This window comes from Microtus oregoni, unplaced genomic scaffold, assembly GCF_018167655.1.
Source record: "Microtus oregoni isolate MIOR12 unplaced genomic scaffold, Mior012 000110F_ref0000174, whole genome shotgun sequence".
Lineage (NCBI taxonomy): Eukaryota > Metazoa > Chordata > Mammalia > Rodentia > Cricetidae > Microtus > Microtus oregoni.
Window position 1 is genome coordinate 2,752,501 of NW_024544728.1, and position 25,243 is coordinate 2,777,743.

The 25,243-nt window shown below is 44.3% G+C and overlaps 1 protein-coding gene across 1 annotated transcript in view; it reads right to left on the bottom strand.

The window, feature by feature from the left end:
• Window positions 1-24,920, bottom strand: part of LOC121443641 (multiple epidermal growth factor-like domains protein 10) — a 152,435-nt gene extending 127,515 nt beyond the window's left edge. Inside the window, exon 1 of the mRNA XM_041645466.1 lies at window positions 24,409-24,920. The gene's annotated coding sequence lies outside the window, so the exon portion shown is untranslated. The remainder of the gene's footprint in view (window positions 1-24,408) is intronic.
• Window positions 24,921-25,243: the final 323 nt, after the last annotated feature.

The window sequence follows — 25,243 nt, forward strand, 5'->3', positions numbered from 1 at the left end:
GTGTTCAGTGAGGACCTGCTTCCTGGCTCACAGATGGTCCCTTCTAGCCGAGTCCTTACATGAATCGAGGGACATGAAGCTCTCTGGGGTCCCAATTGCTCTTATTGAGCCTTTACTGGTAGCAAAGTTTTCATAAGACTGTCTAAAAACACTAACTTTTAATAGTTTTTCAATTTTATCTGCTCCATCCTCCATCCTGCCTCCAAAGTCCAGAAACACAGAGCCTCACATTTCCCTGCATTTACACTGTAGAGGGCGTACCCTTAAGGTTAACTCCGAACTGGCATTGGGTATTCAAGATACCCTAGCTATCACGGGAGCAGTTTGCGGGCACTTGAATTCCCCCCACATGGTAGAGGTCCTTACTCCTCTGTCCTCATTCAAGCCATTCCTTCTGCTTGCAACGCCCCTAACTACAGCTTCAGTTTAAGCTTCAATCATTCGTCAAGAATCAAACCCCAGCTTCTCAGAGTCCCTGGCTGCTCTGTTCCCCCGTCCCTTAATTACCACTTATCTGCTGTGAAACTCTTAATGTCAGAACAGTACACCACGAATCTCCAAATTTTCTTGGCACGTATCAACCATACTTCTTAACCACTGGTCAGCCGAATGAATGAACAGAACAAAAAACAGCACTTAGAATCTGCAAAGGAGTTCTTCTGGACCAGAAATAGCCTCAATACAAAATAAGAAGAAATGGAAGAGCAACATGACCCCTATCTGATAATCCAATTAACAACCACAGTGGGAAAGCTTGTAGTTGGAACAAAATGATTATAATACGGATGATTATACATGTATTTTAGCAATGAAGACTTTTCCTGAGAAATATGTATCTACATTAGAGAAAAAGCAGTCTTTGAAGAGAACCTGCAGGCCCTTACAAGGGCTTAATTCATATCTAACCATTCTGTAAAATCATTTAAGAGCCCACACTCTTCTTTTTTGCACCCCTTTATTCTCAATAGATAAATCTGCTCAAATGTGGCTGCATCTGTGATCATGGTCATGAATCTTGTGGGGGAAATAAAGTATCCAAAGGCATACATTCAAGGTCACTAGAAAAAAAATCTAAGAGGCACCCAGGAAGTAACACCATGTCAGAGGCAAGTAATAACCAGAGGGCAGCCTCTGTGTGTGATTGTCCACTGAACTGCACATATTAGCCAAAAGTATGACCTCACCACACTGAGGATGTTCAATTCCTTAAATGACATTATTGTCATTTGGTCAAGGCTTCAAACCTCCTATTCATTTAACTCAGTGGTTCCAAACCTTCCGAATGCTGAGACCCTTTAAGGCAATTCCTCATGTCGTGGTGACCCCCCAACCATAAAATTATTTTTGTGGCTACTTCACAACTGTAATTTTGCTAGTGTTATTAATTATAATGCAAATACCTATGCTTTCTGATGGTTCAAACCCCTCAGAGGAGTCATGACCCACAGGTTAAGAACCAATGATTTAACTCAAAAAAAAAACAGAAAACTAAAATCTTATGAAAAGGATCATTTTAAAAAACAGAGTTTCACCTTCATTACTGAGAAGCATAATTCTTGGCTCCTGCTTGACTGAGCTGGCTTATAACCCTACTTCAGTCAATTTCACCCCTAAAACAATATCTGGGAACACCCTCCTGAGACACCCTCAGGAATTGGCCGGCTATTAGTCGGTAGCAACAGGAAGATGATTCTGTCTGCTTCCTTTGTGGTGTGGGAAGTCCTTCTGTATATGTGTTGTTTTTATTGGTTAATGAATAAAGAAGCTACTTGGTCCTACAACACGGCAAAATAGAGCAAGGTGGAAATTCCAAGCAGAGGTAGAGGAGAAAAGAAGGTGGAGTCTGGGAGATGTCATGTAGGTGCCAAAGGAGACAAAACCTTACCTAGTAAGCCACAGCCTCATAGCAGAGGCAGGTGGATCTCTTGTGAGTTTGAAGCCAGCCTGGAGTACAGAGGAAGTTCCAGGCCAGGCTTCAAAGCTACAGAGAAACCCTGTCTCAAAAAAAAAAAAAAGCTATGAGTGTTTTATATGAGTACATGCATGCATAAAAATACAAAAATCAATATAAAATCACACAAATGATTTCTTTATATTGGTTGGATCAGAGAGGTAAATGTATGCTTTGTTCACATAAAAATTGAAATCAAATTTTTTTAAAAATTTTTTTGAGACAGCGTTTCTCTGTGTAACAGCCCGGGCTGTCCTGGAACTTACTCTGTAGACCAGGCTGGCCTCGGACTCACAGAGATCCCCTTGCCTCTGCCTCCTGAGTGCTGGGATTAAAGGAGGTATGCACCACCACCGCCCAGTAAAATTAATCTTAATCCTGATCTGAGTCATCTGTTCCACAGGCCAGGCTGAGAACTAAAACAGAGAACACAGCCAGCTGGAGAGATGGCTCAGAGGTTAAGAGCGTTGCCTGCTCTTCCAAAGGTCCTGAGTTCAATTCCCAGCAACCACATGGTGGCTCACAACCATCTGTAATGGAGTCTGGTGCCCTCTTCTGGCCTACAGGCACACATAAAGACAGAATATTGTATACATAATAAATAAATAAATATAAAAAATGCAAAATTTGCTTTTAGAAGCAGGATAATGAGTCAATAATTTTACAGAATGGGTGCATGGCAACACTGGGTTACAAGTAAATATAAAATCATCTTCATAGCATATACATTGCTTCCAAATCTACCTTATCCCACAGAGTAGAAACAAATCTGAAATGTCCAGAGAGCACACACTGCCTTCCCCCAAGAGTCCCAAGGTCACAGAACCACCTCTCAGTGGCTCTGGAAGAGTTCAAAAACATATTTCCAGCCAAACATTACTATTAAGGACACACACTCTTCCTACCTGTCCCAAGTAATTACATTTTTAAATTAATTTCCTTTAATGACGAGACAGACTAGACTCGTGTTTATCATTTTAAAAGACAGCAAAACAACCTTAATGAAGATACTTGCCTTTCGATCCTGCCACAATCAAAGTCAGACCTTTCAAATGTAACTAACTTTTCCAAGATAATTCATCTTATTAAAATATGGTAATTTGCTGTGGTTTCAGGTTATCTGAAACCTTTTTAAGATTGAACGCTAATGTTAATGTCTTGCTATGAGCAGTGTAATTTGAACCTAATAGAGTAAGGCACACAAAAACTGAAATTGTCCATTTATAGCCAAGGTTCTTAAAGGAATCCAGCCATGCCTAGGAATCTACACAGGGCTTGGCACTGGAGTGTAAGACAAACCCAGAAAGAGCAAAACCATCCCAGCCCAAGGACTCCAGCCTCCCCCGACAACATCCTCGACTCCAGGGCTTCAGAAGAAAATTCTTGCCCACGCTTCAGTTTTGATGACACTGGCATGACCAGTTCATAAAGGAGTACAGCTAGAGGTTTACTAAAGCACTTCGTTATTCTCGGAAAGAAAACGGAAAAATCAAGACTGCGATCTTCAGGCTTAATTACCACATCTGTTCTGAGGCACTTCACCATGATGGACTGGAGTGTATGTCAGACACAGGGCCAACAGCTTCCCCCAGAAAAGCAGTTTCCTGCTCCCTGTCTGAATACCAACGGTCCCTGTTACAGCCAGGATTTACATGACAAACAAGCCCTGCTGGTGCCCACAGGCCCCTGTGCAGGCTGAAGGCAATTATTTCCTGGTGCCAGCTAAGATGGCTAAGATTTCACACAGAAACTATATTAACTATTTGGCCAATGACTCAGGCGTATTACTACCTAGCTCTTACATCCTAAACTAACCCATTTCTATTCATCTGTGTATCTCCACGAGGCTGTGGCCTACCCATAAGGTTCTGGTGTCTGTCTCCTTCAGCAGCTACATGGTGTTTCTCTGACTCCACCTACTCTCTTCCTGTATCTCTCTGTCTGGATTTCCCACCTGGTTTTATTCTGCCCTACCATAGGCCAAATTAGCTTTTTTATTAATCAATGGTAGTTAAACATATTCACAGTATGCAGAAGGGAATCCCACAACACAAGAAAGAAAGCAAGAAAGTAAAGCAACCTCCCATGGTGAGCAGGATCCCACCAGCCTCTCCACCCAAAAGATCTCTTCCCTACTGCTAGAGAGCTCTAAACCCCAGTAGTCTCTCTTAGACTCAGGTGGAAAATCTCAAAGAAAGCATTCTAGACTTTTCTTAAGTTTTTTAAAATTTAATTTAATTCATTTTTTAAAAGAAAACAAACTACCTTTTTTTTTTCATTTTTACATACCAATCCCAGTTCCCACTCCCTCCTCTCCTCCCATCCCTGCTACCCCATCTCACCCCCTCTCCACTCCTCAGAGACGGTAAGGCATATTGCTTTGGGGATGATCCAAGGCCCTCCCTATTATATCTGGGCTGAACAAAGTATCTATCCGAAGAGAATAAGTTCCCAAAAAGCCAGTACAAGCAGTAGGGATAAATCCTGTGCCATACAACTGTCACTCACAGTTAGAGGGGACTAGTTTGGATCTATGCGGTTCCTTCCCTGTCCGGCTGGAGTTGGTGAGCTCCCAGTAACTCAGGTAAACTGTTTCAGTGGGTGTCCCTATCATGGTCTTGACCTCTTTGCTCATCTTCTCACTTGAAAACCAAATGTGCATCAAAGTTTTGGAGCCAGAGTGCCGAGCTGGAATTCCAGACCCTGGTTGCTGCCTACTTGTATTCCCCCTTTGACGTCACTGTCGAGCGTAGTCCAATTCAGCAACCACGGCCTATGATGTTCTTTGCTTCTTCAGTTCTAGGGAATTTGAGGTTTCAAAAGAACTTGCCTCCCTTCAGTTTTTAACTCCTTAGTTTGGATTTTCTGAGTCAAAAATAAGCTTTGGGGTTTCCTGTCTTCCTCACCCATAACTGCCAATGGTGTCAGAATTACACAAAACACTGTTTTTTGAGGCTAGAGGGCTGATCACAAGTGTTTCTGGCCAGGGCTCCCACAGACCAGTTGTTATTTATAATATCTACAGAGAAAAAGAGCTTAAAAGATAAGTCATCCAGCGCTTTCCAACAGAGCAGGGCACAGCTGTGGCGGGGACTCGGAGCAACTGCTCCATTAAGAGACAGCAAGACTCTGTCTTTCTACAAGGTCTGCTCAGGTCATGGCATGTGGCATGGATTAGGGATTCCTGAGCCCGAACATCCAGTGAGACCAGCTTGAGGTTTGCAGATGGTATCCTGGAACCAGGGCTCTGTGCTGTCACCTGGTGTTTGCATCTCAGGGTCTCTTGAGGAATAGAAGCAGAGATCAAGCTTAAAAAATATCTAACGCCAACCTTTTATTTGTATTAAAGAAACGGTATTCAAGTTCAACGAGAACATGGTTCATTTTTACACATTTTCCTCAAGATCCATCATGACGGGGTGGAAGAAATAGTGGGTACCGTGGGCAGGAGGTTTGGATTTGGTCTGCATTGGTTCATTCTTGAGGCTCGGTGAAACACATGCTTTAAACAGGGAAGGCATCTGCAGACATGCTTAGGCTGCAGGCTAAACCAGGAAGCAACATAAAGAAAGAGCCCCCAGGAAGCAGCCATCTTTAACTCATTTCACCTTCTCCCAGACACAGAAGGGTCAGGGAGAGCTGCTCACCAAGGCACATGTTTGCTGATCTTCCATTTAGGGTCGAGTTCCATCACCAAGCTAGGGTCCTATTCAGGTAAGGGTAGGCTCAGCCCCATGCACCCAACGGGATCCCTCTCTAACCCATCCCAACAAGCCCATTAACTGCACCCTATGGTTCAGATAGCACCTGAGTCTCCCAGGCAAGTTCATGAGATGAGAGAATGTCTTCTTGACTTTTCATTGCCAGAGGAATGATAGGTGCTTATACCAAATGTGTGGCAGAGCTACAACTCAGCGCCAACTCTTGGATCTCCAAATACGCAAAGAATTCTGCCACTCTTCTCTACCAACCGAGCAGTAGATGAAACGTTGGCTTACCTTACTCAAGAAGCATTTTCTAGTTTCGTTCAAGGCCATGCCAAAGTAGAGCAAGACAAGCATTGTAGCTGACTGGTGACCTCAGCTTTGAGACTTGCAGCAGGAGGTCGGCACTTTCATTGTAGAAAGATTAGAATACCAAAACATTGTCTCCAACTGGCGCAGTTCTAAAGAGGCAACCATGCTCATGAGTCACACGGGCATTCGCAAAGTGAGTTGATTCTATTACCCACAAGTTGGCTTAGAGTCCATTGAAGATAAAATTTACTTGAGTCAGTGAAGTGAAAATGTGCTAAAGGGAAGTCCTTCCTACACTCCTCGCCTAACCTGGCCTTCTTCCCCTAAGTCTTCTGTTGACCTTCAGCCATGAATATAAAAATCCCACTACCCACTGGGCGGTGGCAGCACAGAAAGCCTGGTGGTGGTGGCGCATGCCTTTAATCCCAGAAGGCAGAAGCAGGCAGATCTCTGAGAGTTCGAGGCCAGCCTGGTCTACAAGTGAGTTCCAGAACAGACAGCCAGGAAAGTCACTTAGAGAAACCTGTCTCAGGAGAAAAACAAACAAAAAAACCTCACTCTACCCAGCAGAAACTATCTTTGTTCTCCATTGCAGCTTAGCTGCCAGCAACTGCTGGGTCCAAATGAGCGTATGCTGTAGCCACTCTGCCCTGCCTTTCCAACTTGGGCACAATGATGAGTGCCAGACAATGAAGCCCACTCCCCTTATCACATCTGGGAGGACATCGTGGATGCACACAGGGTTTCCCAGCACACTCCCAGAGTTTCCCTCTAGCTGACATTATACTTGTGATAGGTCCCATCTATAGACTTTGGGAAGCTGCTTACATTTAAATTTAGAGTTGGTTCTTAGAACTCATTGCAAATCTCACCCAATTCCCTTGGCCCTTTCTTGACTCGCTAACATTTTGTTCTGAAAAACTACTGGCAATACTCGGTTGCCATCCTTATCAGGAGTGGCATAATTTACCCTTAGAAGAAACGGAGAAGGCATGCTTAGCCACTAGCCCATCAAAGTCTCCTTTAGCGCCAATGAATGGGCACACATGCCATGATGGCCTGAATTATGCGGCCTCGTTTTCACAAATGGTCCAACCCGGCCAAGAAACAAAATACCTTCTTCCAAATTCTCCAGCTTGGCAGGCCATTCCTTAAGTCAAGCCACTGGAAATCCTCCTTGGCTGGAGAGAGCTGCCACCTCCCGCCTGTCATCTATCTCTGAAAAAATCCAGGGAAGTCCCAACCCTGTCCTTTAGAGACACACTTGTTAGAAATTCTAAAGGCTACGGTGGATGATCACTTTCAGGTCTTTGAACTTCAGTACCATAGCCGCAACCAGAGACAATTGTGTGGTGAGGGGAAAATGGGATTTAGAGGGGTATCCTCTGAGATGACACTGTCATAAAAATTCAACTGCTCAGCGATATCGAGCTGCAACCCTAGGGGACAGCACAAACAGCACTACAAAGCATTATTTATGTACAACCTGAAAAGAAAGGCAAAGACTCTTTCCCCAGCCCAAGCCTGGCTGAGCTCCACATCACGAGTCTTTTGGTTTGGTTTTGTTGTTTTTTTAATGGCAGGAGAAAAGTGCCTTTGCTCCAGGTTGGTCTTGCCTGAAATAAAAGGCGACCATCTGGCTCATCTCAGCTGAGGAACTCCCCATGCCTGCACCCTTGGCTAAGCAAAAACACAGGTGTCAATCATGCAGGAGCATGGTGCCTTCTCCCCACCACGAGAGGCTCCCTCTGCCTCCTGCCACGTGAGTTGCTGCCACCTGGGCTGCTTGTCCTGGCTCGCCATCTCACTGCAACCTCCATCGCAAGGAAGAATGACTAGGAAGCCAATTATCCAAACTTTCAGGCCCTTTTCTCATCTGTTACCCTCCTGACAACAGTTCTGACAGAGGCAAGATGGAGCTAAAACTGTCTTAAAATCAACGATAGGACCAGTGTGTTAATCACTGACATGAGTATTAAAACTATGGCTTAGTTTAGATTTTCTTCTTACTCATATGTTCCCTAATTTCAAATAATCAAAATTAGTAAGGTCCACAAAAGATTATGTTTAACGTTTTCTGCTTGTGCTGGTTTGCTGAGGCTGCTATGAGAAAATCCCACAGACCAAGGAGCTTAAACAGCAGACAGACATCTGTCTCCCAGGACTGAAGGGACTGGAAGCTGAAGGTGAAAATGACAGTCGGTTTTGTCTCAAGCAAGAGTCCTTGTCTTGGCTTGTAGATGATTTTTTTTTAAATCACTGCATCTTCTTATGGAATACAGAGAGGGCTTGAATATCTCTTCCTTTGCTTTCTCATTCATTTGCATTTATTTATTTTATATGTCATGCTTAATACACTTATAATTATGGACCCACTATGAAAGCTATATTCAGAACCAGATACACCAAAAACGTAAAGATGGATGTTACATGCTTATCAACCCCGTCATTCAATTCTGCCTTTTGTTTAGATTGCATGGAATCACTAGTTGATTTCCATATAAATAAATGTCTTAGCCAGAGCGCAGGGTCTTCATCATAAATGCAGACAAGGCACACCTGGAAAGTATTAACAATATGTTCTCATGTGACTGCTACACCTGCATCTAAACGAAACCAGCGGATGTCTCTGAGTTATGAGCCATTTATGCACCTAAATTTAGTCTGTCCTCTTGCAGGCCTGTGTACAGGCAGTAACAAAGTTTTTGTACAAGCTTATACATTTAAAGTAACAGTAATGATAATAAACCTGTGGGGGAGTTAGTGTGGTAGTACATGCCTTTAATTCCAACACGGAAGGCACAGACAAGTTGATCTCTATTAATTTGAGGCTATCCTAGTCTATATAGCAAATTCCAGGCCATCCAGGGCTACCTAGTCTCAAAAAGAAAACCCACAAAGATGGATTTCAATAATTATCAGTGCAGAACGGCATATCTCCTGCTTGGGGACACATTTGGAAAACATTCAGTAGGCGTAGACATGACAAAGGGTTTATCTGGGGAAATGCACTAACTTACTTGATGCTGTGAGTTCTACCAGTCTGCTCTGTTCATGATTAGATATCCTGTGATCTCCTGAGCCAGGTGTAAGGCCTAAGCCTACTCGGAGAAGGGCCTCTTTCTCTATATCCATACTGGCTAGTTTTGTGTGGCAACTTAACACAAGCTACAGTCATCAGAGGAAGGAACCTCAGTTGAGGAAATTCCTCCATGAGATCCAGCTGTAAGGCATTTTCTCAATTAGTGATCAGTGGGCACGGGCCCAATCCATGGCGGGTGGTGCCATCCCTGGGCTGGTGGTCCTGGGTTCTACAAGAAAGCAGGCCAAGCAGGCCATGGGAAGCAAGCCAGTAAGCAGCACCCCTCCATTGCCTCTGCATCAGCTCCTGCCACCAGGTTCCTTGCCTGTTTGTGTTCCTAACCTGACCTTCTTTAGTGAGGAATAGGAATGTGGAAGTGTGAGTTGGATAAACCCTTTCCTCCCCATCTTGCTTTTTGGTCATGGCGTTTTGTTGCAGCAACAGAAACCCTGACTAAGATAATATCCTTTGTCAGTTTCAGTGAGTACAACAAGCCTGAGACTTCTTCCGTCTGTCCACACTGCCCTTAGACTTCTGGTGGACAGCCCAGCAGAGATTTGGTCAGGGCTATCCTGAGTCACACCTTCTTCCTCATCTTCCTCTAACAGATGGTCCACCCTTGGAACACGAGCAGATGACTTTGAGTCATCTTCCTGATAAATAGTTAGGATCATCAATAACATTAAAGACTGTATCCTGAGCCTGCAAACATTTGGTGACTGTAATAAAGATCATTTATCTGGAAGATACAAATATCAAGCACAAAGCCCCTCCTACTTTTGTCCACATCTGAAACCTGACCTGTCTTCGTCATCTGAGAAACACGAAACTCTTCTTTATTTGGTTCTAGAAGACTCCTGAGAGACTACACTCAGCTTTTCATGACTTGGATAAGCAGGGTAGGTTGAGGAACCTTATCTAAGGTCTGCAATGACAGGGGGCTGACATTCCAAGGACAAGTCCTCATCGAGGTCAAGAGGGCCATGCTTGTGCTCACAAGCTCTGACCGGCTCACCTAAGATCATTCCTCCCCCCTTTAAAAACTCATCTGCCCTACTGAAAAATGTATTATCAGATGCAGGCATCTTAGGAATCAATCTCCGGATGCCACATCCCCCACTTCCAAGTTATCTCCCTAGGAACTAGAGTATGACTAGTTTCTCCTCTGTAGCTCCTTCAAGGTTACATTCCTGTCTTTTCACTCCTGAACACCCTCCCAAGCCGTCTGTGTGGATATGTATCTGTGCGGATGCCAAAGGTCAACCTCAGACACTATCTATCTGTCCTTTGAGACAGCCTTCCTCATCCTCCTGGAAGTCACAGATAGACTAGACCAGCTGGCCAATGAGCCCAGGGAATCCACTTGTCTAGGTTAGACCAGCTGGCCAATGAGCCTGAGGAATCCACTTGTCTCTGCCTTCCTCGGTACTGTGGTTTTAAGTGCCATACCCCGAAGCCTTACTTTACACGTGACTTCCATGGATTGACCTCAGGTCCTCATGTTTATGTGGCAAGCCCACAACAGACTGTGAACCATCTCCTCAAGCCCTCTCTTCATCTTCTTATCGGAGCGCCAGCCCTACTAAATCAGGGGCCCACCTGCAGCCTTCATTTAACTTTTACCCACTCAGGACCCAGGCCTCATCTCCAAGCATTGTCCCATGAGAGTTAGGGATTTAACATAAATTTGGAGAGGGTGAGGGGGGTGGGGAGGCCTGGGCAAGGGTATGGTTCAGTTCATAGCTCTACAATTAACCATTTCAGATAGAACAGAAAGTACATGGATTGTGTGTGTCCAAGGAACATGCATTCTAAAATCTATTTATGCTAGAGAAAGACCTTCGGGGTTTACTGGCTCTTCCCATAAGCTCCAAGCTTCCTTCTAGATTCTGGGATGTCCGTCTAGTCATCCCTACTCATGGAAAAGGAAAGAGGCACCAAGAGCTGCAGTGGCTTGTAAAAATTGTGATGAGGGGACACATTCATGCTGTGACCGTCTTGGAAGGAGACTGCACGCTAAAGCCCAAGGCACAGACTGTGCTTATACTACCAGACTCTGAGCACGGAACACTGCACCCCTCAGCCAGAATGGGCCACTCAACTTCTTCAGGCAGCGTGAAGGGGGAGCATTATCTGGAAGTTTCTTCCCAAGCCAAGATCAAGACTGTAGCTTGTTAATAAAAACTCTGCTGTTTGTCTGGATTGTAAAAAGCTGGGTTTGCATGCCAATTAACTCAACAAATTCATACCCAACACAGTAAGACACATGAACAAGAGCTCAGGCCTGAAGCCCTTATGTAAGGATTGTGGAATAGGCTGAATGAAAAACAGAAATGACCTATTCACATCCCTGCGTAGAAACCAAACAAATCCAGACAAACAAACCAAACTTACTGAGCATTTGCTGGATAGCAGTGCCCAGTTCTCTCCCCTTATTATCTCAGTTAATCCCCATAACAGCTCTGTGAGGGAAATAACATTGTTACTCCCACCTACGTGATAAAAGAACCAAGACATTGGGTGGCTGACCTAAGTGTAAACATCTAATAAAATGATGGAACGAGCCAGGACCCAAATCCAGGAAGATTGGTTCTGAGTCCATGTGCTAAACCATGACAGCAATCCCAGCCTCAAGCTTTCACTATACTGCCCGGTAGAGTTAACAATCAGAGCTCACGACATGTGTTAGCATGCAAACCCTCCCAGGGAGGAGCTTCTCTGCCTAAGTCATCGCCCTATCCCTAGCATAGACAACTGCACGCAAGGCAACAGGTGCTAAATAAAATGTACTCGCCCGCAGAGACAGGTTAGTCAGTAAACTGCTTATGTTGTAAGCAGGAGGACCTGAATTTGATCCCCAAAACCCATGGAAAGAAAACGCCAGTCATGGTGGCACATGCTTGGTGTGGGAGGTCTCTGCAAAGACCACGGTCGGCAGAGGGTTGAGTCTGCGTGAGGCAAGAAGAAAGTCAGGTTCAACATGATTCAGTGGCCAGTGTTGGTTCAAATGTCGAGAGTCTGACCGTGAGCAGTTTATTTTAGGCATATTTAAGTATAGTACCATTTGAAAAGACGTTTTCTGGTGTAACACAATCCCATGTGTACAATGGGGCATAGTTACATTGAAACTCTTCTCAAAGTATGGGCCATTTCTTCCATGAAGATGGGTTGTATAGATAGATAGGCTACATGTGTTATTTATGTATTTGTTTGTTTGTTTGTTATTTATTTTTGGTTTTTCGAGACACAATTTCTCTGTAACTTTGAAGCCGGTCCTGAAACTTGCTCTTGTAGGCCAGGCTGACCTCGAACTCACAGAGCTCCGCCTGCCTCTGTCTCCTGAGTGCTGGGATTAAAGGCCTGCGCCACCACCACTCAGCACTACATATGTGTTATCTTAAGGGCCTATGCGGGCATCTGGTGTGGTCTTGGTCATACAGAGAGCTCAGAAGTCATCTGAGCTATCAACCACCTCCAGTTCTATTTGTGGGAGCATGGGGGAAGTCCTGGCCATACATATAGTACAGGGGTTCCCTAGGTTGTTAGCCACCTCCATTCCCAGTCTTCTGGGTAAAAAACAGGTTATACATCTCTTTCTTCAAGGAGACAAGCCCGTAAGTTTGACATCCCTGGTTTCCCTTGGGCCTATCTGTGAACACAAGGACCTTTGTGCTCGCTGCAGCTTGGCATTCCAGCACTGGAAGACGGAGATAGGCAGATACCTTAGGGCTTCGAGACAGTCAGGTGAGCCTACTCGGCAAGCTGCAGTCCAGTGAGGGACATGGTCTCAATAACAGGGGGATGGCACCTGAGGAACAACACTGGATATTTTCCTGGCCTACACAGCATGTACCAACACACATACCACACACACACATCACATCCTTCACTTAAAAATGATTAAATTATTTATAAACTTGTTTATGTAGATTTGGTGAAGTCTCATTATTGTCACCCACAATTTCACTTGATACTCTTAGCAGCAACAATAAACCTTTGCAGTCTACTGCACGGTGAGTTTAAACATTAGCAAACAACTTCTCAAACCTCTGTCCTTGTCTCCATTGTACACTTCCATGTTTATTTCTCAATACTTGATCATATAAACACTCCATTCTGCTGCTGCCCTCTGCCTGTCTGCCCTTGCCTGCCCTCCCCACACACACACACAGTCGCATACATTTCTACTAGAAGCAATTCTCTTTCCCTACATTCTATGGTATAATGCTCATAGCTTTTGAAGTTTTGTCCCTTCCAAAAACTTTTGTCTAGTCACTAAATTCAGGGATCTGAGGTAGGTTTGTTTGCTGCCTGTTACCCGTTCCCTCATCTCTCCTAAAGTGATAAATACGCTGCAATGCCTTTTAAAAAGGAAAACGTTACCCCATAGCAGAAGTGAAGTTAGTGTGGTTGTTCCATCTGTGAAGACAAATACATCTTACTCAGACACAAAACATCTTATTATTTTAAAAGGTAAAAAAAAAGAATTGAGTCAAAGTTCACATAACCCAAAACTCATAATTTTAACCATGTGTACAACCACCATCATTATGACTATTCACTTCCAGAGTGTTCCCATCGCTCCAGCAAACACCAAATATTTATTATTCCCTTCCCAAACCTTGCAAACCACCAATCTACATTCTGAAAGCATTGACTTTTTGAGTATGGACTCTTCATATTAAAGGACTTCCTTCATGTACTGTAGTCATCCATGTTGGGACATGTGCTGTGCTTTAGTCCATTGTCATGGCTGGAGAATATTCCAGTGTACATCTATGTCATGCCTCTGGTCCTCAAATGATGGGAACTTGGCTTGTTTGGACTATTTTAAATAATGCTTCCATGAACAAGTGTACACACCATTTTCTTAGAGTGCCTGTTTTAAATCCTCTGTAACCTTAAAGTAAGGTCACTCATTAGTAGCTTTGTCTAATCCTACAGTCAACATTATTTTCCTTTTAACAAAATATTGTCATTAAATATACATGCTCACTAATAAATTTAACTGTTTTATACTCCAAAATATTTTTAAGATTCCTTATAGTTTCCATTTATATCAGAGACTACACATTTCAAATTCTGTAATAACTATTGGAATCTGATTTCAGCACCTTAATGAGTTGCCCATTTGATGCATAAGCCCATCTAATTCCTGGATGTGTTCATTATTCTTCCTTGCTTTCATACGACCTGGTGCTGAATCATGATGAGAGTGGGTGGATAGTGGATGCTTACTGTGCACCTACCACTGTGCTACACGGAACTGAGTTGCATACTATTATCATGTCACAGGTCATGGACAGGTACTCAGAGAGAAAATCTGCCATTTGCTCAAGGTCACACAGCTTTAGGAATAGAGACTGAATCTCAGGCTAGATTGCCACATTTTATACAGCGAATAAGGCCAGGAGTAGACCAAGACCATCAGATGCTTGCCTCTTTATCCCACAACTGTAATCACATGTTTACACAAATCAATATTTAACTTTTAACATCAATGTCCAAAATGAAGAATACAAAAGAGAAACTCAGATCCCTCACAGAGGGGATATTCATGTCCAAGCCAAGGGGCCAAACCCTCCTTTGGAAAATAAATCACCCTTATTTTTTTTCCAGTTGAATCTATCATTCCATATGATAAATACAGAGCTGCGTGTCCCATAAATGCAATGACTCTTTCTGGTACGATCTAGACAGGCTAACACTGATGAATAACAGAAAACAGGAGGACAGACTGCTGCGGGTCGGGAAGAGGCAGCTGTTATGCTCTTCTGCCTTATCCACTAACACTGTGGACTTTAGCTAGGACAATTGAGACAGGTGAGAGGGAGATGCCTATGTGTGCATGTGTGCATGCGTGTGTGTGTGTGTGTGTGTGTGTGTGTGTGTGTGTGTGTGACAACAGTCATCTAAGGAGTCAGAAAAGCACCCACAATCCACATCGTCTTTTCCTGTTTTTTTTTATGGTAGGTTACTATGAATGGGAAGATGGTGGATGGTAAGAAAAGATAACAGAACTGTTGGGGCCTCTTGAGTTTGGAACAGAGTGCTGCTAACATGTTGACCTCTCAGGTACTGGACTTGCTGCCTAGACGAACATAATGTCTGGGTGGGCCCATTGTTTTACACCTCGGCTCTTCCTGCTGTGAGAGAGTTAACTCCCGGAAGTTAGAATTCTACCCACGCAGCACTGCAAGATCCATATTACGAGGCAACTGGGGTTCCCAGCGTTTACCATTCCCTATCACTGCTGGATGTTAATTCCACAGTAAACATGGGACTTTAATTTTTTAACTTTTCATCAAGTATAGAAAAGTGCACGAAAAGGGGGCAAACACATCAAAACGTACCCACTCCAGGAATTCTGGCAAGCTGAACGCATCCCTATACACAGCAGCTGACTGAACCCAAGTCCTCAGTGGACAGAACATTGATTCTGATGGAAAACACAGTCTCAACAAACATCCCGTCCCTGAAACAGCATTAGGATTAAATGTGCCACGTGGGACATGGACAACAGCAAAATGAATTGCTGACACGATGAACAACTAAAACAAAAGACCACGTACAACAAGCAACAGCAAAGATACAGCATGCAACACCCCTATTGTTTTCAACAAACGCTTCGCTTGATGGAAGGTCAAGTGGAGTACAGTAGTCCTTCCCTCTGAGCACTGAGGGCACAGCCTCTCTCTACATCACACCAACAGAGCCAAAGAGCCAGCCTAATGACAATGAGTTGAAAATTAATGAACTTATCAGGCTAGTGTTTAACATGATCATTTTGCTCTGTGAAGTTTCCCCTTTGCTGTCTCTGCTTTGAAGGCATGCGTATCACTGGCAAAACCAGAGTCCCCTTCAGTAAAGGATAAACTACAGGAGAGGAGAGCAGAAAGCTAATGAAAATAAAGATACTTGCCTCTCCACAAACCACTTGTCTCTTCTTCTTTAATGGATTTGCAATGATAATCTATAATCAAGGTCCAAATACAGACTTAATGAGCAGCTCTAAGTGACTTGAAGTAAGTCGTGTGTTGCCCTCTCCCGTGGACCATTCTACTTAAGGCAAATGTTCCCAGCCAGGAAACCTCTCATCCCAGAGGAGAAAGGATTCCTAGTGGCCCCAAGGCAGCAGCTGCCTGAACACTCCATACAAATGTGCTCTTGAGAACCTATTACATCCAGCAAGGCTTTCCCCCTTCCGCTCCCCTCAGGTCTGTGTTCTTTGCCTAATTGAAAAGAAAAAAAAAATTAAGAAAGACTCGAGAAGAATAGCTACCCACAAATATGCACAGGAGCTAGGGACAGAGTGTCCTTTTGAAAGAAACCCAGAGGCAAAGTCCGCATGAATGACATACTTTTCGTAAAGGGGGTAATCGGGCTAAAAGAACAAGACTGTTGGAAGGTCTGTGACCTTTGCAAAGATGTGACCTTGAATTTGAATCCTCTTCCGACCCAAAGAATGTGGATGGGTGTTGATCTCACAATGAGTTCTTTACAGGAAGTCTGTAACCCTTTCGATCCAGTATGGGAATCCTACACTGGGAGGTGGGAGTAAGGGATGGTATCTAAACAGTATCATAACTTCCCAAACATATCGATAACTTTCTGGTGAATTTAATTGTATTTTGAACTCAAAAAGTAACTCTAAAATGCAAGATCTCTATTAAATCCTAATTTGGATGGGAATTATTAACACTTCAGATACAATAATGATCGTTACGCAAGAATTTTTTCTCTAAAACGGTAAGTCATAATCCAGGGAGGTTTTGAGACTGACACTTGGGGTGGTGGTGATGTTTGATAAACCACCCAGGGCTGTCCTGGAACTCGCTGAGGAGCCGAAGATGACCTTGAACTCCTGATCTCCTGACTCCACCTCCTGCTGTGTGCTGGGTTTACACAGGCCCTTGTCACCAAGCCCAGTATGTGTGGTGATGAGGATTGAGCTCAGGTCTTTGTTCATTCTGTTAAGCCCTAGCCCAGATATCTGTCCTTGATGAACCTAGAGAAAGAAGCTAAGAAGTATGTCTTTGTTTATTATGGAGGGAGAACTTTTGGGCTTCTAAAATAAATAATAAAACCTACATCAGATAAATCAGTGAGACAATGGTAGAAAACAAGTCTTTCTTGGGCAAAGGCACACTGGAGTTTCAACCACTTTATGTTTTCCTTGTCCTGTGTCTGCAGCTTCACGCCACAGATGAATGAATCTTCCCCAGAATTGCATTTTCCCTTCCCAAACCCTGCCCCTGACACATTGCTGCAAGTGGTTTAACCGTGGAAGGCCTTGACCTCTTTTCTTTGTCTCTCTGATTTAAGTGTGTCTGCTTCCTCAGGGCTACCAAGCTGAATCGGACAGCAAAGCCAGAGCCAAGGGGAACATCAGCCAATCCCCAAACAATGGGTGTCTTTCTCCGTTTGTCACATGAACAGTGTTGTATAAAGACCATTGTCCCTCCAAGTCGGGAGGAAAGACACGGCTTCTCACAGACTACCCGCTCCGGCTATCACCGAAATTAAAAATCGAAAGGAATAAAAAGTAGACATGCTATCTGAATGGGGCACTGTAACCCCAAACAAGAATTCTAGTGCATCCCTAGGCCATTTGCACCATCCTGTCTTGCTGAGAATGTACATTCCCAGGTCCGGCACACCTACCAAATTGAAATCCCAAGGGCCGTCAGTTCTGCAGATTGTTCTTAAGCCTCTGAAGTATAGGAACATGGGCTGAATAGATGTGTCAAGCACTTCCAACCTCACCAATGGCATTTGTGCATCTGTTTAAGGGATGAACCAGAGGCAAGAAGATAATGACAGGGCTTTACGTTGAGTGTTGAGGTTATAAATCTTAGTACAGAAGGCAAAAGATGCAAAGATGAGGATACCAAAGAATGTGGGCAAGGAGACAGGGACACTCAACACACTAATGGCGGTCCAGAAGATCATGGGACTTTTAGAGAAAGCGACTGGGTGGGAAGAGTGGAAGGATGCTAGGGCAGGCCACAGAGACTGAGATCATTAGAAAGTGACAAACCAGGCCAGCTTCCAAAGGCAGAACGAACCAAAAAAAAAAAAAAAAAAAAAAAACCGCAATCACTGCCAATAACACCAACAACAACACAAACATGTTGGGCTGGAGAGCAGCTCAGAGCCAGAATGGCTGCCTAGTGTGATATACACATTGGGTTTTTTCTCCAGCCATACATACACACACAAAAAGTTTTAAAACTTCTGTTTAATTTTTTTTAGTTTGTGTGTGGGTTTGCATAACTGCTTGATCAGAATACATCAGCCAAGCCATCAAAAAAAAATTTCAAAGATCGTCTTTAACATTTTGTTTTAAACATTAAAATATGAACTTTTGTTTCACATCTCCAAAACTTAAACGTCAGCGACTCAAAGCCTTTTACTACACAGAATGACATTCCTGCTTAGGTAAGTAAGTAGCTTCAGGCTGAGACAATACCATCATGTGGCAAAATCATCTTTAAACGGGTCAAGAGAAAATCTAAATTCCACCCCTGGTGACACTAGAGAATCTGTGAGTCCTGGCCATCCATCCCCTTCCTGTGAACTCCCTCCACGGTGGAAAGGGGCAGGAGCCTTCCAGGCTTGCTTTCTCACGAGCAGGGAGAGACCTCTAAGCCAACTTTTATGTGACTCTCACGAGGGTGCTCACATCTGGTCTCTATAACAAAATAATGGCAGTAAAATGTGTAAAATTCCTTTAGAACTCAGATAGTGTTGTGAGGGACAGACAGACAGACCAGTCCTGGGACTCCGTATATAGCTGCCTTAAAAATGATTCTCCGATCCTTTGAGATGGTTCATCACTGCTCCCACTGGGATGTGTTTGCTGAGCCTATTGCCCTGCCTGCTCTGCCCCATCTATGCAAATCCTCTCTTAGCAGAACATTCCCCATGAGTACACCCAGCCCTCTTCTTAGCATGAGCCAGGAGGCACTCTCAGACCTGCCTATTTGACCCTGACTACACCCAACTTTACCTGAATGAATATACGTGTGTGTGTGTGTGTGTATACATATATATGTTAGCATTTTAAGATATTAACTCTTTCATAACAACTGTAATGTTTATCATTTCACACTATACACCTAATAAATATATGATGAGGGAAAAAGTAAAACTCAAACCAGTTCAATGCAAAAAATCAAAGTCCTGTCTTGTCAACAATTCCTCATTGAAAATAAAGTATTTTTGTAAAATCCAAACACCGTGGTACACTCTTGGTGTCAGTTTGAGCTATATGAGACCCTGCCTCAAGGAAAAACAAAAAAAAAAGTAAGCATGTAGAAAATTTGTTCAAGACCCATTATAGGAGCTACCACCTGCAACTGTATTTTGGAGCTGGTCATATCTGCACAGTTCATCTGGGTTGGGTATGATATTAATGACACGGTGTTTGGTCACCCCTATAATGAGACCTCCTGCCCCCCCCCCAAAGATCTGATGGTTCTAACAGATGCTAATATCCTGTGCACGCACCTTGCAAGATGAGGCACTCCACACTGGAATTCTATTTCCCTTGTCTTATGGGGGTGGGAAATGATTTATTGCTCTCTGAGGAGGAAATTGAGGTGGTTAGAATGCTTTACATAGTTTCTTTATCTGGAGGGATAAATCATTAAAAATGAAATAGGAGAGAAATCAATAGACATTAATAGTGCTAACTACAGGATGTGGTGTCACAGCCACGCTTCCAGACTGGCTCGGGGCATGGCATTTATCATCCAGGAGCAGCCTCGTGGCGCTGACAATCGTGCACATAAAGTTCAATAAGATAAAACACCACTGGTGTGAATATTGCGCTCTCCTATGCGTAGCCTGTGCAATTCTTTCAGCTCCCTGAGTTAACCCTTCACATCATGTTAAAAAGCAGTACGAATGGTCATTGTGAAACTGATCTTCAGTGTTGCACATGGGCAAGAGATAAACAGAAAGGTTCCAGATTTGGAGGATGGATGGATGAGCGAGTGAGGGAGTGCAGATTCACACAAGTCCAGACAGGACATGTAGCAGGGAGGTGCTGAGGCAGAAAGAGGTCACTGGGGGCAAAGCATTGTGATTGGTGAATCCTGAGGACTCAGTGAGTCTTACATCAATTCTTAAAACTAAGTTTTGAAAGTAAATACTCGGTCCACCTTCTCGAGAACAGGCGAGCCCAGCAATGCATTCAACTGCGGTGTTCGCAACTGGACAGCCGCAGGTATGTGTGCTCACTGTCTCCCACCCATGAATGGGATTCCTCCGTATCTGCTGTATGTGGGGTTTCCATGAGCCATGAGTTCAGCTTTGCTGCTGCAGCATTTGCTGCCATTTGCATAATTCATTCTTAGAAAAAAATTAGTGGAAACAGGAAAAATAAAAACTCAACTGGCAATTATAAGAAGAATTTTACTCATAAATTTAATGTGAGACAGAGGCGGAAATTATTACGGATGCTAAAATAGGCAAAGCTTTCCACAGAATTGGATGTTAATTGACCTTGAATGGGCTAACTTTTGCTTACACGAAGAGGAAATAATCCAAGCAGATGATGCTTAAGAAAGGAAAGTTCAAGAACGGAGGACACGCTGGATGCCGTGTCTGGACAACAAAGTAGAAGTAGAGCGAGCGTTCTGGCCTGTTCTGGCCTTTGCTGGCCAGTATCCCTCATATCACACAGCCCTGTATTTAGACCTGCTTTCAGGGATGTATCCTTGTGGGAAAGTGAGAAACAGTACTGAATTAGTTACTGCACATATGCCAAAGAGCCTTATACACTGAAAAGCATGGGGCAGTGTCGGCTAATTTTTATTGATATTGGCATCTCCATTTCAGAACCAGGACACTGTGAATCACAAACAAGACCATCCCAAAGTCTAATTGTATCTCTCTGCCATACATTAGCACCTACTGTGATGTTGAACATGCAGCATGACTCCGGTATTGTGTTTTACAAGTCCACTTAAGAAAGTCTAGATCAGTCATTCTCAACCTGTGGGTCACGACCCTCTTGGGGAATCACATATCAGATACTTAGATTATGATTCATAACAATAGTAAAATTACAGTGATGAAATAGCAATGAAATAATTTCACGGTTGGGGGTCACCACATGAGGAACTGTATTAAAGTGTTACAGCCTTAGGAAGGTTGGGGACCACTGGGACAGAGTGTTTTCTTCCCTAATAACTTTATAGATCATGTACAGACAAGCAGTAAACTCTGCGCTCACTTCTCTATCACTCCTAATAGATACATAGGAATCGTCCCTAACATTTTGTATGGCAGGAAACCACCAGCTACTGTTCATTCATTTGTCCTTCTCCCAGTTTTTGAGGGGCATTTATTACATAACTTCTACATTCCAGCCACTTGAGTAAGGTCTTTCGTAAAGGGATGAAGGACTCACCAACCTGCTGGGAATGTCATTCAGATAACAACATAACCGGTGCTCTATGAAAGCTGTCCACAGAGATGAATGGCAACTCACGTGATACACACTGCTCATGGGAGAAATAGAGAGATCAGAGGGAAAGTCTGATTTGAGTGTATTTTCAAAGATAAATAGAAAGCAGACAATTGCTTACACAGAAAAGAAGGCCACAGACATTCCCAACAGAAAGAACCACCTCACCGCGAGGCCATGAAGAAAGGAATGGGTGCAGTGCTTTGGGGAACATAATGAGATCTGCAGGGACTGGGATGCTGGAAACAAGAATACAGAGAACAGCACAGAAGATGGTACAAAGGTAGTCTTTGAGGGACAGCAACAAGGCTGACAGTGGGCTTTGTGCTAGAACACAGTCTTCCTCCAACCCTGACTCGGGGACTGCATTTTCAACAAGCCCCTATGAGACTCTGATGATCACCACCTAGTGATGTGTCAAGGGCTTAAGCAAGGGGATCATGTGACCAGATCTATATTTTAGACTGAAGCACCAATCAGAAGAAGGCAAATCCACAACCATGAAATGAGCAAGTGACTCTTTGGCAGCACAACCACTTGGGGACTCTCTGGATGTGCTCAGCTTCACCCAAGACTTTCTGAATCATGAAGGGGCCAAGGTTTACACATCATAGGAAACTGTTACAATCCTAGGAAACTGTTATTTGTTTAGATTTTTAAAAAGATGAACAAGTGTTGGTAATTTCTCATGGCAAAAAAAATCTAATATTTTTAAACAAATTCCCTTCATGCTTCTGATGTACCCCAGAGTGTGAAGGCAGCTGATGGAATACAAGTGGGATTAATGTATCCCCCTTTCTATTTATCATTAGTTAGCCTGCAAATATGGACGTTACATAACTCATGCACCCCAAACAAATGTTGAAAGTGGGAAAGGGGTGTAAAACACAGCCAGCAATGAAGTAAGGCTACCAATAGGAAGGCTTTTAGAACTGGAAGCCATACCCAAGCCCTTTCTCTACCTCCCCCGACTCGCACAAACTCACACCATAAAAGTGATGTCAAAGAGAGGAGCAACCTGCCTGGGGCCACACTGAAAACTGTATTGAAAGACTCAGTGCTATGTGCTTGTGTGTGCACTGAATCAGCCTTGAGATTTGTGTCTGAAGTGTTCGGGATTTGCTTTATAGAGGCTTATTGCCACTTGAAGACAATGTTGTCATATTTAAAAGGAAGTGGGACAGAGAGGGTCATAAAGCAACTACGCATACTCATTTTGAAAATAAAACCGACGAAATGAGTACCAAACCCATTGAAGTATAAAAGATGCTTCATAAATGTTTGAATGAACAATTGACCTCTTAAACATAGGCTAAAGAAACGATGCCAATGTGAAAGGTTTCAGAGGAAGTGTAGAGGCTGTCAGTTCCCACAGTCTTTGGCATCCAGTCAAGAACTAGCTTCAGATCCCAGCCCTCCACATACACTTTCCTTTCTACCAAAAGACTGCCAAGAACATATGTGAACCAAGCTGAGCAACCCATCATATCCTAGGCAGCGGTGAAACCTGCAGATGAGATCAGCCTTCAAAGTCCTTCTCAATAAAAGCGCCAACTAGTACTTGCCGATAGCCAACAAAAGGGAGAATAAAAGCAACACAACCACTAATGCTGACTCAATAAAATAATAATAATAATAATAATAAAATAATAATAATAGCCAACCCCTCCTCTGGGTGGAGCTTATTAGGGCTTCCCATGCACTAACTTTTTTAGCTCTAGAGTGAACACTATTATTTCACCTTAATTTTATAGACAGGCATACAGGTGTGTTAGTAAGCTACAACAAACCACACAATTGCCAAGTAGCAGAATGGAGCCTTGAACCCAGATCACTTGATCCTAGCAGTTTACCCAGGGAGTTCCTTGGCCTTGTAAGCAAACCAAAAGCAGGGTGTAAGCTGACTCCTTGGAGCATGCCAGTCAGGCTGATGGCATTTCTGGGGAATGCAGTGTGGCTTGCTCTTTTTATCCGTAAGGAACAGGAATGCGGGGTTTTATCTGAGAATACTATATACAAAGTAAGACCTGGCATAAAGGAACCAAAGATGTCATTGTCTGCCCAGGCACAGCGTGGCTATTATTGCTCCAAACGCAGAAATGGTGCCTCATTCAGGCCTAGAAAATTCCAGGCTTTCACTGTCTCTTTAAAAGCTGTGGGGATTCGAGTGAGGTTCTGTGTGAAAGAAGCAGCAAACACGCTTCCCCTGTTTCTGTTCAGTAGGTTATTCAGGAAAATACTTGCAGAAAGAAAAATGAAGACAAAAAGTCCCAAGCCGGGTGTGTGAAGTTCCTAGAGTGAAGAGATTTAAAAGAAAATGGCCCACGGGGGCACAGTTCACTCAAATAAATAGGTGTCCCTGTCAGCGTCCCCCCAAGAAACAAGGACCCAAAGGTCTGTGAATCTGCCTGAACCCCAGCACCCCTAAAGGCAGGAAGAGAGCCCCAGCCCACAAATACAATCTGAATATCAAGTCCTAAAGAAAGAAAAGTTAGGAAACCAAGAAGCCAGAGCAGGATAAGGGAGACCTCAGAGGAAGGCCAGGCCAACGATGATTTCACTCTCCGATGTCCCCCAAATCTCCCTGCACCCCTCCACCCAATGTCACAATCAACGTGAGCAAACACAGGCAAAGCAACACAGAGGCACAAAACACACAAAATAAAATGCATAACGAGGAGATCATCCCTGGAGTCCCAAATAACAACACCAAACACAAACAATGTCAATAAATCCCTGGAAGCAGACAAACCATCCGTGTCCCGCTTCCCTTGCACCAAGGTACCCTGGTTAAAGGGAGACGTGCCCTCCAGCCCCAAAGAAGCCTCCCAGCAATCTCCAAGCCCAATGGCCTCCAGAGTTGAGTTTGTTTAACTCTTACCGGGTCCCGAGATGCTGTGATTGGCAGCACAACCTGTTTTCCACTGGTCTTCACCCACTCCAGCCCAGATTCAAAATCTGTTCTCAACAGCGCCGCTGGCCTCCAAGCAGAGTCCCAGGAGAAAACGATGTTTGTGTCCCTTGTTTAGGTTCGGAAGATGGGGGCTCGGGGAAGGGGTTCCAGTCCTCGAGCCCCAGTTTCGCACACAGACCGGGTCCTGCAGCAAACTTGAACAAGGTTTTCCCTGTCTGTCTGGAGATGCTGGAGGAGGAAAGCAGTAACCGGAGCCGGACTGGGATGCGAGCAGTTGCCGCTGCTGCAGCTGCTGCCTCCGGGACAGTGGCCTCTGGGGAGGAGGGAGGGGTGTCGCTCGCTCGCAATCCCTCCAAACCTGAAGTCTCCTTCTGGCCGGACTCCTGGAACCCCTTCAGTGACCCAAACACGAAGTTAGCAAACTTGGAGTCACCGCGGGACTTGAGAGAGTTATAGCGTAGTGCGGTGCCCGACACGGTGCCGGTGCTAACCCCGCGACAAAGTACTCCGGGGGGCGGGGGGGGGGGGGGACAAGACTCTCTACAAGGATATGGGGGACAGGGTTAGCGCCCGCCAAGTGGACAGGACAGAGCGTCCCCCCATGTGCAAAAGCGCAAAAGTGGGACCGAGAAGGGATGGGGACTAGGCCAGGCCACGGTGCATTGAGCCGCAGCTAAGTGGCTGCGAAGGTGGTGAGGGAAGAGGGAGGCGATTGGAGGGTGACCCGCCAGCTTTGCGGGGCGGGCGGAGGGACAGCTTCCCCATCACCGAACTCCCGCCGGGTCGCTGCCAGGTCCCCGCT